A 12,343-nucleotide genomic window follows, 5' to 3' on the forward strand; every position below is an offset into this window, starting at 1 on the left:
AGGTTTCCTTATTCTATATTAAGGACTATGAAAAAGAGAATGCCACACAGGAATCAGTTATTCACAGCCGATCATAACTCTATTCATGCATGATACTCTAGTTTCCGTTTGGTTTGGGAATTATTTTTCTTAATCATATTAATAAGGAATTATGGTTTAGCAACACAGATGAGAAAAAAGTCAGCTCAAGGATAGTTCTAAGATGGGATGGGTTTGAGATTGGGATCATACGATGCAGATATATTATGGGTTATTTTTCTTCCTATTAATACTTACAGAATAAGTCATTAAATTGGACTGTCAGCTCTGGTCAATGAATTCGGTCTGGTCTACCGGCACAGGGCACTTATGGAGGGATTTGGATCAGCGGCGCAGTTCTGGTCAATTTTGGACTGCACCTCAGACTGGATTTGGAAGGGCCCCTTCTGGTTAATGGACACGGTAGATAGCCGGATGCAAGTTATCAGCAGGCAAGCCTAATGGTAGCCAGCCAAGCTAAATTAACATTAAGCCCCTTCAAGTTTGGGATTTTTGCCATGGGGTCTGGCTAGCAATAATTTTTCAATGCTAGAATCTGGATTCTGCAAAGAAATCTGGATCTTTCAAAGAATTCTGGAGTCAGCTACCAGTTGAAAAGTTCTGCAATAAGGTGATGCGCGGACATATGATAGGTTCTGGAAGCAGGCTGTTCTGGAAGCAGTCTCTCTGCAAGCAGTCTGTATGTGTAGTCAAAAACCTATATGTATCCATTACAAATTGTATGGCATTGGCAGGACTTCAAAACAAACCCCCCTGTCTCTGAGTGGCTACAGGGGTGCGCTTTGTTTTGGTTGGCAGCCTAAACAGAGCTGTCATCTTATGACAGGATTTAGGGACTCCAAAACATACTTCTTTTTGTTTTTTAAAACTCTTTATTGATTTTTAATAACATTACAAAAAACAAACAAAACATATAACATTTAACCAACATACTTTTGCACAAATGTACATTTCTACCATTATGTACATTCATACAATTAGACACATATTTTTCACATTTAATTGTCTACATTTACATTCACTTTCCATCTTTGGAGGAGATCGATTTGGTCATTCTATGGATTTTTATCAGATTTGCCACATAACACTTTGGATTAATCATATCTAATTTGACACATCTCTGTGCGCTGATCAGTGGATCATGTACATACAATTTTAAGCTTACAACATAAATAGTTTTGCCACAATCAGTGTTTTAGTGTATCTTTGGTCCCGTATGTAATAAGAACTCCTACCTCATCTTCAACTGTCTAGCATGCGCTCAGATTTATAAGTTTGGATTTTTCACTTGTCTACCTATTTTGGCTGTCATGTTAAATGTCATAAAGTACTGAGGCAAAACAAGTAATTTCCATTCAAAATTCAGTCCAGGTTTTTTTTTTCCTTGCTTCCAAAGTGAGCAGATGGCCAGTCCTTTGAAGTTCACTGATAAACCTCCCCCACATCCTGCTCCTCCTTTCAGAGGCCAATTCTCAGCATGTCCTTTGTTCTTTGGTCAGCCCGCAGACAAATGTCTAATGCAGCCCCATTGAGTAGCTTGCTAGGATTATGCTGGACCCCTTCACAGCTATTAGCCTTCCTGTTCTCAAGGGAGTGTCAACGGAGATGTCCGTTTTCCCAGGCCAGGCATTGTCAGATAAGAGTTCACATGTGGATTGGCTTCAGACTGGATTCATATACATTAAAATCTTTTCAGTTCACATATAAAATATAAGTACAGTGTATAAAGGATTTAAACATTTTAAAACAAATTAGCCCTTCACCAACATGCTTGAAATAGTGGATTTAGCAATTTTTCAGGACAAAGAAAATACATTTAAGCTACATTTTACAGCCAATTTCTTTGGGCAGCTGTCAGGCTGTGATGCCTGGATTCCTCTGACTGCCTGGAGGATCCATGATTCCAGCACACTTTCCATTCAATAATTCACTGGGGAAAATAACTGAACTTAGTGCCAAAACAGCACTTTGAAGATTGCCATTGATTAGAAAACTGTCTTTATGGGCATTTTCAGATTTTAGCCATTCTGTGGGCTTGTTTCCAGTGACAGATGACAGGTGACAGCTGTGATGACATATGACAGCAGTGATGACAGATGACAGCAGTTATTCCTGCTTTTACACCACCTTGCCAGTGTATGTGGCAGGGCATACAGGTCTTTTGATGGGTTATGAACGCTGCGTAATTTTGCAGACTTAGTGCGCACAGGGGTTATTGTCTCCATTCTTGGCAATTTCCTTTCCCTATTGGCAAAGGGGCGCAGTGTGGCACAGTGGTGTGGATAAAAATACTCCACAGCTCCCTAAAGACTTGGCAGATGAAAGTAGGACCCATCGGACCCTTCAATGACTTCTGGTGGTGATGGGTGCATAGGTAACTTTTGGTGTCGGGTATCGGTATATTGTGGTTTTCAGACTTTCAGTTTTTCAGTGCTGCAGCCGCAGCATGGATGTCTGGATGGCTTTGGGTTTCCTCGAGTTGACTACTGGAGTGGGCCTCAAACCCTCACCAAGTCTGGATCCTTGGGACATCTTCATTAGATTCTTGTGGTGGGAAACCCAGTACCGGACCTTCCACTTCACCCAACGACTCTGTGCTCTCTCCAGCAGGAAAAAGTGATCAGTGATGATGACGAGGATGTCTTTTCAAATGTTCTTAGTCAGTTTGGATATTTCGCGGCTGCGGGTGTCCAGCAGCCCTATGCCGGGTACCCCCTCTTCTGGGTGGTATACAGCAATGGCCTCTAGCAGTCAGAAAATGCACCTCCAGAGCCTGGTCGACAACAATGGACTTCTCTGGCTCGAGATGTCCGGCACTCATCTTCTGGACTTCAAAGATCCCGTATCCGGATAGCAGGCACACAAGACTGGTTTCCAAGATACTTTGATGAAGAGCAGCATCTTTGCACAATGGTCCCTCATAGCTTGGGCAGAGTTCTCCTTTGAAGGTCCTCTCTGGATCAGCCCTTGGGAGAGACAACAGCTTTTGGATCATATTGAAGAAATGCAGCAGCAGACTTCTCTTCCATTTGGGCTTCAGGGAACAGCTTCTTCTTGCTTCAGCTTTGACTTTAGCTTCTGAACCAATTGGTAAGTGAGAGCTCCCCAGATATACACATATGTTCCCCATTCACTCTGGCTGAGCCAGGCTCAGTCAGCCAATCACGCAGAAGGGCACTCATGCAAGCAGGCAGTCAATCAGGTTGACAGGCATTCAGGCGATTCACTCCACCCAGGCACCCATAACAAAGCATGTGGTATGGGGCAAGTACCCAGGCTTTCAGTACACTACACTGCATTCATGTCAGTTTCAGTCAGGGTTGTCTCATTCATTGTGCCACGCACACAGAAACCAGACACCCATAACACAGAATGTGAGTTCACATCAGACCCCTTTCATACAGGTCCCACACCTAAAGTGTACCCACAGCACACAACACCTGGGAAGGCTCCAGTCAATCTGACAAGAGGCCATCCCAGACCCATATATGGTAATTTCATGCAATCACCAGTCAGGAGGAAAGGATAGAGTCACAGCTTCCCAGGATCTTGAGAAACAAGGTAAAAGGAAATAGAAACCAACAGGCAACAGTGGTCACCTTACCTTCTATCAGGAATATATTGATAAATATGGCAGGGCCTAGTTGTCCCAAGAATAGAGGACACTCAGAGCCACTGCCACCTGCCCATACCCTGCTCTGTGGGCAACACAGAGGGGCCCACAAAACCCACATAAGCGGTGCCAGTCTGTACCCCCACCAATGGGCGCCATAAGGGTATCCAAAGGGTGTTGTTCAGCAAAAGATGAAATGAAGAGCTGCATTGCCAGAGGTCCAGGCTGGACCTCAGTGGCAGAACATAAGGAAGACACACACAGAGGTTTGGTAGGACAAGGACTAGGAGGCCCTGTCCCTCCCTGAGGCATTTCCAGCATCACATCATTCCATGGTGCAAACCAGTGAAATCGTCCTTAATAAAATGGGGGATCTCAGAATTGTGGTGTATAACAAAGGTGACATGAAGAGAGATTCAAAAGCATTAGTTTAATACAAATACACACATGACTTGCATGAAAAGTTACTAATACTATGTGAACATTCCAAAGAGGCAAGCATGATTTGGAATATATGTGGTCAGGCCTATTTGCTGTGTCTCAATTGTTAAATGTGGGTTACGCACTTACTCTGCCTGTGCAGACTATTATCGTCTCAGAATTTCAAGGGCTCTGAGCGACTGTCGTTTTTTTCACACCCTCCTTTAGCGCTTTGAAACACTTCCTGTGTATAGGCGCTTAATAAATAAACAATACAATATAAAAATATAATTTTGCAAAGAAAGATAACTAGATCCAATCAAGCTTGCTTTTGCGAGGCCTCTATATTTAAAGTTTGGGTTTTGCAGCCTTCCATCCCCAGCACTACTCCATAAATGAAATGAATCACGCCCAGAAGGATGCCGACATGTAAAGAAGCCGAAGACACTATTGAATACTTCTTATGTCTGTGCCCAGGATATACACGATTCAGACCAATATACCTAAAGCCATATTTACGTTAGGGAAATATTGGATCCATCATGTCTGCAATGGTCCTGTGCAAAACGACGACCGATATCTACATCACTGAATAACATGTACATACTTGCACAGGGCCTGGCTGAGGCAGAGAACACACATCACCGATATAATGGCATAACTTTGGGCTGCATACGAAATTAGACTGAATATTTCTCTAAAGCAAAGTCGCTATTCATTTTATTACTAAGTCATGAACCGCTTACGCAAATATAATGATTATGGAATGAGCTAATTAAGTTATTGTGAGGAGATTGGATACTATCTCTGCTCTAATGACACATTTTATTCTAATGTTATGAATTATGTATGCATAGTGGAATGATTAGAATGCATGTATGGAACGTCTGGAATCATTTTAATATGTGTTATATGTTTATTGTTTTTCTTCTTTATAAGTTTATCCTGACTCTTATCATACAACTTCGCGGGAATTTCAATAACTGGGCAAATGTACAGTTTCCTATCGTATAAAACATGATCTCATTTAACATCGCACCTGTAAAAAAAAGACAATAATACAATAAAGTGTGAAGTGCTAATAAATGATCAAGTTGTAGCAGCAATATGCTTACACACGTTTGGCAGCAATATACAATTTACAGATTTTACTACCAATCCTGAAGCGTTGACTTAGACATATGCAATTATAAAACAGGGTTAAAAGAAACTCGGTTATAACAAATTATATCTAATATTTCATTATAATTAAAAATCGTTCATTACAAATGACCTTGAATTACTATTGTAGATTTAACTACAGTGAATTACATGTTAGCCAGCATATACACAGTACTTTTTGTCCAGGCGCCACTCATGTAAAATAACAGTTGACTTTCTTTAGTATAATTGTTTAATTACCTACATAACTCAAGCGCTCCCTTAACAGTCCTTATACCATCTTGAATTAATAACTGCTTCAAACAGCGGTGCCTAAGGTTTGCATATTGAGGGCAAAGAAAGAGAACATGCGGTATCGTTTTGTCAATTGTTTTACAGTAGTAACAAGATTTGGCCTGGTTCCACCCCCATTTTGAGGTCATGTACCCGATCAGCAGAATACCCAATCTTATTTTTAATAGAAGCGAACGATTCCCGGTGAGCGACCTATCAATGTTTATTGTTATTGTAATGCTCTAAGACACAATTGTCAAATAAATTAATTTGATTGATTGATTGATTGAAAATGAAGAAAGTCACAGCTTCTATGCCCTTGCCTGATGACAATGCTGCACACCTACGCAAAAGGGTAAACACATTTCTCTGTAAGCAACAACTGAACTCGACCTACTAGATTGAGGATCTGTCTAAGTGAGGGCTTTGGCGTGATCCCCCATGGGCTCTGCTGTTCTTTCCTCATTTGCTGCATGCATTACTTCTACTGATGGCCATTTATTGCGCTTCCTTTTTCTTTGTTACAGTTCTTGTGGTTAAATAAGATGAGATGCTGTTGTCAATATGCTCTCCTCCTTGTCCCATCCCCTTGCAGTTAATGTATCTGAATGGTTGTCACAATCAGAGGCTTCCTCCCTCTCCTTTGTTTTGGAGGTGCGACAAAGAAACTGTACTCACAAATGGTGCCATATAAAATTCCAATTAATAAAAAAAATGAATGTGCATTCAACCAATAACATGATTTTATCTGACATGATGTCATGTTGACACTTGTTCCGGGATCAGGGAGGTGGGAGGCTGGGAGGGGAAGTGACCCAGGAGGGCGGGGTTAAAACAGGATAACGTTTGATGCAATATAGGGAAGACGTGTTTATGCAATGCTCTGTGTCCCTCATGTTCTTGCTGCACAGCACGGCGCTGGCCAGGCCTTCAACCCCGACCATCACACTGGCGGCGAGGCAGTGCTGTGGCTGCTCTAACCCATGACGGGGTTAGCCGTGCTACAAGCGGATGCCTGGAGACATCGCACAAGCAGGATTGAGACACGGCAAGGCCGTGTGGAATGGAGCAGGCATGCCGGGGGGAGCCCCTCATCTGCTTGCTCCTGTGAGCAGCTGTTCACTCCGGACCGCGGAAGTGATTCGGAACGTTCGTGGAACGTTCTGAGAAGTGATTTATGATCCCGGGCAGCAGCGGTGATAGATGGCTGAAAATAAAGTGCTATAGTCTTAAACGCAGGGAGGAAGGACACTTTCACAGGAGGTGAGAAGGGACTACAAAAGCAATGATGATGCATGTGCCTGGGGAGGCGGACATCATTGCAGCCCTTAAGGGGGTGTGCAGACATATACCTACACTAACATGGTGCTCGTGCCATACATGCGGCCGTGGGACTACCGGGACACAGAAGGAACAAAGTCCACATAATTAAGGAAAGATCCCTGCTCAGGACGGGGGACAGGGTGCACAGGCCCAAGTTCAAGGGCCACCAGCGCAAAACCAAGGTCCTTATAGACTGCCTGATGCCCTGGCAGCCAAATGCCAGGTGCTTTCGATGTGGCCGACAGAAGTAACATGAGTCCTAGGTGGGCCTTGTGGATAAGAGATTTTGAATTGTATATGGGGGCCAATGGGCCCAACGAAGATGACAGACAAAAATGCCTCCTCAAGCTGGCTGTGGGGCCAGCCACACGTGAAATCATTGATGAGATGTATGCCATTAGCATTGATTCCATACAAGACCCGAAGGACGCTTTGTCTGCATATTTCACCCCGCACAACAACGTGGACTATGAGCGTCACCTGTTCCACAGCACCAAGCAAGCCAAATGTGAGACAATGGATGCATATGTCATGAGAATAAAAATGAAGCACTGTGATTTTGTCAACTATTCAAACACAGAGGCCCTGAGATCTCAAATCATAGCAGGGTGCGAGTCGCAGGCTTTTAGGCAAAACTACTACAAAAATCCTGCACCCTAGATGAGATACTAATGCTGGCTCGAACTGAAATGGCCGTTAACTCGCAGGTGGAAAGCTTAAATACCTCCATGCCGGTCAAGGCGGTACATCGCCTCCAACAAGAAAAAAGATTGGAGGAACCCTTTTGCTACAAATGTGGGTTTGAATATCCACATGAAGATACGTGCCCCGCCGTTGGCCAGCGATGCGCCACATGCGGGAAGAAGGCCATTTCAAGTCGGTGTGCATGTTCTCCAGAGATAAAGGGAGGGAGATAACTAGGGAAACACCTCAGAGGTTCAAGTCAAAGACCGCACCGTCAGCACCAAAATCCCCTGGTATGATGTTGCAGCACCCGCAGAAACACACCGATCCGGAACCCAGAGAGCGATATTCCGGTGAGAAAAGACAGAGACAAGACAGAAAGGAATGGAGGAGGTATGTCACCCGAATCAGACCCGAACGCAGGTCCAGGCACCACATGTGCTATCTATTCGAACAATCCCAATCAGAGTCAGAAGTTAGCTCTTCAGTGAGCGACCAAAGGAAGAAAGCGTATGTGTATGTGCTGGGCAATCCCATGGCTACAGAGCACAGCCTGACACTGATCATCAAGCTAAATGAACAACCAACAGAATTCCTTATCGACACCGGTGAACATGGTCAGTGAGAAGATCTTCAAAGAACTGCCTCAGAGCAGAAAACTCACCACAGCCACCATAGACATCTACGCGTATGGAGCCAAGACACCACTCAAATGCATAGGACAATTTGAAGGCTCATGCCACTACAAGGGACAAGAAAAAGGGTCCCCATACACGTCCTGGTGACAGAAAATGAAAGTGGCTGCACATTCAGTTTTAAGGTGGCCGTCGACATGGGACTCATACATGTCCTATATAACCTCATGGTCCACAAGTACATTGACCCAGTTGAAATGATCACACACCTCGAACCCAATCTATTCAAGAGCATTGGAAGACTTAGAAACAGACAAGTGAAACTATACATAGACGACTCCCAAAAGAGCAACACTACAGGGGCATCCTGGTCAACATTAAAAAAAGGTGGAAGATGAACTACAAAAACTGCTGGAGCAGGACATAATAGAGCTGGCCACGGGTGGTCGCCTATTGTGCCAGTGCTCAAGAAAGGATCCTAAGCTATCCGGCTATGTGTCGATATGAGGTGATCCAATTAAGCCATACGAAGGGCGAGGCACATGGCTCCGGGCATCACCGACATGATTCACCTTTTGAACGGAGCCAGGGTTTTCTCCAAGTTGGACTTGAAGAAAGGGTACAATCAGCTGGTGCTGAGCCAGGAAAGCAGAAACATCACTACGTTTGTCACCCACCTCGGGTTATTTTGATATAAGAGGATGAGTTTCGGAGTATCCTCAGCGGCGGAAATCTTTCATGCCGAGGTGCATAATGTTATAAAGCATATCCCAAACTGCATATATTATAGCGACGACATCCTAGTCTTGGGACAGATGTCAACAAGCACGATGAAACCCTGACAAAGGTATGCAAGGCACTGGAAGCTCTAAATCTCACCCTTAACTGAGACAAGTGTGAGTTCAGAAAAGGCACACTGCGGTTCTTTGGCCACATCTTTTCAGAAAATGGCGTAACGCCGGATATGGAAAAGGTTGTAGCGCTGAACGAAACAGCACCCCCCACCAATGTATCAGAGCTGAGGTCATTCCTAGGTCTCGCCAGTTACTGCACACATTAAATCAAGGACTTTGCCACAGTAAGCGAACCCATGAGCGTGCTGACCAAGCAAGATGCTGTGTTCGACTGGTCAGACAAATGCCAGAGGGCCTTTTAAATCATCCAGGAGAGAGAGCTGAAAACATGTCCTATTATGACCCTGATTGGAAGACAGAGATGACAGTGGAAGCGAGTCCCGTGGGTCTGGGAGCCATCCTAGCTCAAGTGGACCTGAAGGATCCCTCTCAGACTCATATCATTGCCTAAGCCAGTAGGAGCCTCTCAGTCACCACGCAAGCCTATTCCCAGGCTGAATAGGAAGGCCTAGCTGTGGTCTGGGCATGCAATCACTTTCATCTTCTTCTGTACGGCAAACTGTTTTGAGTGGTGACAGACCATCAGGCGCTCTTGTTCCTGTATGGCAACCCCCAAGCCAAAATGCCACCCGCATCGCAAGGTGGGGTTTGAGGCTACAGGACTACTCGTTCGTGATTGTGCACCGGCCAGGCAAGGGCGAAAATCCCACTGACTTTCTCTCCAGATGCCCCAGAACTGGGTGCATCCCTGAACCGTCAATAGTGGACCTGTATCTCCAGTACCTCATTCAGAAAGCCGTGCCAGAAGGAATTGAGTCAGCTCAGCTAGACCGAGAAGTGGAGACTGTTATGGCCTGTCAGATCATTTGCGAAGGACTTCGCTCAGGTGTGTGGAGGAGAGCCAAAGAAAGAGGGCAGGCAGGAAGCGACAATGTGCGAACAGAAGTAGAGCAGCTGCTGCAAGTGAAAGAGGGACTGGCACTCTCAGACGACCACCTGCTGTTGAAGGACTGCAAGGTGGTAATTCCAACATCCCTGCGAAGAAAAAACATTGTTGAACTCGCGCACGGGGGCCATTGGGCGGTGGTTTCCACCAGCGCATGTTGTGCCAGAAAGTCTGGTTTCCACATCTGGACACCATGGTGGAAGATCTGCTAAAAGCATGCCCCACCTGCTGCCTCATCATGCCAAACAGACACCCGGAGCCACTGAGGATGTCTGAACTCCCTGACGGGGTGTGGGAGGCTGTGGCTGCCGACGTCTTCGGCCCTATCGAGGAGGGGAAATATGTGCAAGGCATCATGGACGAGTACTCCAGGTACCCTGAAGCTCAGCTTATATCGTCAACAGCGGCCCATCACATGATACCAGTGATAGACCACATCTTCTCCACTTATGGTGTCCCTAAGGTACTGAAGACTGACAACGGGCCCCCGTTCAGTGCTTTGCAAAGTTTGCAGAGTACATGGGGTTTCACCATCAAAAGATCACTCACTTGTGGCCCCAAGCAAATGGCATGATCGAGAGATTCATGGCAAACCTGAAGAGAGCACTACAGGTCACCAAACTCACTGGACAACCATATGAGCAGGTACTGCACCAATTATTAGGGACTACCGGAGCACACCACACAGTACCACAGGAAAAACCCTGGCAGAAATAATGTTTGGAAGGGACGTCCAGACGAGATTACCACAAGCCAAGCTGTCTGATGATCGACCAAGTGTGGATAGAGAAGTAATGGAGCAAGATGGAGCCACGAAGGAGCGCATGAAATCATACGCAGATGAGCGCCAGAGAGCACGAGAACGATAGCTGGAAGTGGGAGACATTGTTGCTGTGAAACAGACACACAAAACCACTGCTTTCTTTCACGAGGAACCTCTGCTTGTCACGGAAAAGAAGGGGTCCATGGTCACGGTACAAGGGACTGGTGGTTCCACCACCCGCAACTCATCTCATTTCAAGAAAGTCCCACTATCAGTCTCCCGACTTCTAAGTGGGAGAGTGGGAATCCCTATTGAATACGCGTCCGATGACCCCTATCAAGGTGATCAGGTGAACACAGGAGCCTCAGACCAAGGGGATCAGTTCAAAGTCATGGGCATCAGTGGATCTCCTGAACGGTTTAGCTCTCGACCACAGCGAGCCAGGAACAAGCCTCGCCGCCTCATTGAAGAGATGGCATAGTGAATAAAGTTCATACCAGAGCCTGTTGCTTAAGTTGAGTGACTATTTAAATGGGGGGAGATGTCATGTTGACACTTGTTCCAGGATCAGGGAGGCGGGAGGCTGGGAGGAGAAGTGACGCAGGAGGGCGGGGTTTAAACAGGATAACGTTTGATGCAATAAAGGGAAGACTGTCTATGCAACAATCCGTGTCCCTCATGTTCTTTGCTGCGTGGCGCTGGCCAGGCCTTCATCCCCGACCATCACATATTCCTCCTTTTCCTCTTATAGGGAACTCAGCCCCATTGCTCATTTAGGGTACAGATGGGTAATTAGGACCCCTGCACCCCATCACCCCCCGCTCACAGGCCAGAAGGTCAACAGAACACCATCATTAATAAAACTACCAAACCAACCTATCTTATTCAATCAGTTTGGCAACTCCATTGAAATAGGCTCAAGACAGTCGCTATCTAGGTAAAGTCCCCTCTAACAATGGGGGTCTCTTTGATAAGCAAACACGCTGTGAAAGGGCTCGGAGGTGACGTGGTTCATTGCAAAACTAAAACCGTTAATCAATAATTAAATATACAAGCATTGAAAAAGCCAATAGTTTTGGCAGATATAGAGGGGTGTGCATCATGTTTTTAGGCACTCACACCATTTGCCAACTATTTCCATCATATGCCCAGCAAGTACATCTTTTATCAGTTAGTGATACAATGGGATCTGATTCTCATATCCCAGGTATTGCTACTTTTTTACCAAATGTTGCCATGAATAGCCTAGGTAATCCTATCATTTGTACATGTTGGCATGAAATACCAAAGAACCCCCGCCTTTGCCAAATGTTGCCATCTAAATCCACTTATTAGCACTGTTGCCATCCGATTGTTGGGACATAAAACCATTGTCAAGGATATTTCTAGTTAAAAGAGCAATGCCAGATTCCATTATGCCCAGTTAAAAGATCAGCTATCCACAAATTGATTTTTCCCAGCTCAGTTAGGCAAGATTCGTTTATGCAACAGTAGTGCCAAATTGCGTTATGCCCAGTTAGCACAGTAAGGCCACGTACCAAGATTCAACATTCAAAGTATCAGAGTAAATCCAGTTATAATTATGTACAGAAAGCATTGTAATCCCATATTCCAGTATGCCTAGTTATCACT

This window comes from Ambystoma mexicanum, chromosome 5p (genome assembly GCF_040938575.1).
Source record: "Ambystoma mexicanum isolate Mex_15411 chromosome 5p, UKY_AmexF1_1, whole genome shotgun sequence".
NCBI classification, from domain to species: domain Eukaryota; kingdom Metazoa; phylum Chordata; class Amphibia; order Caudata; family Ambystomatidae; genus Ambystoma; species Ambystoma mexicanum.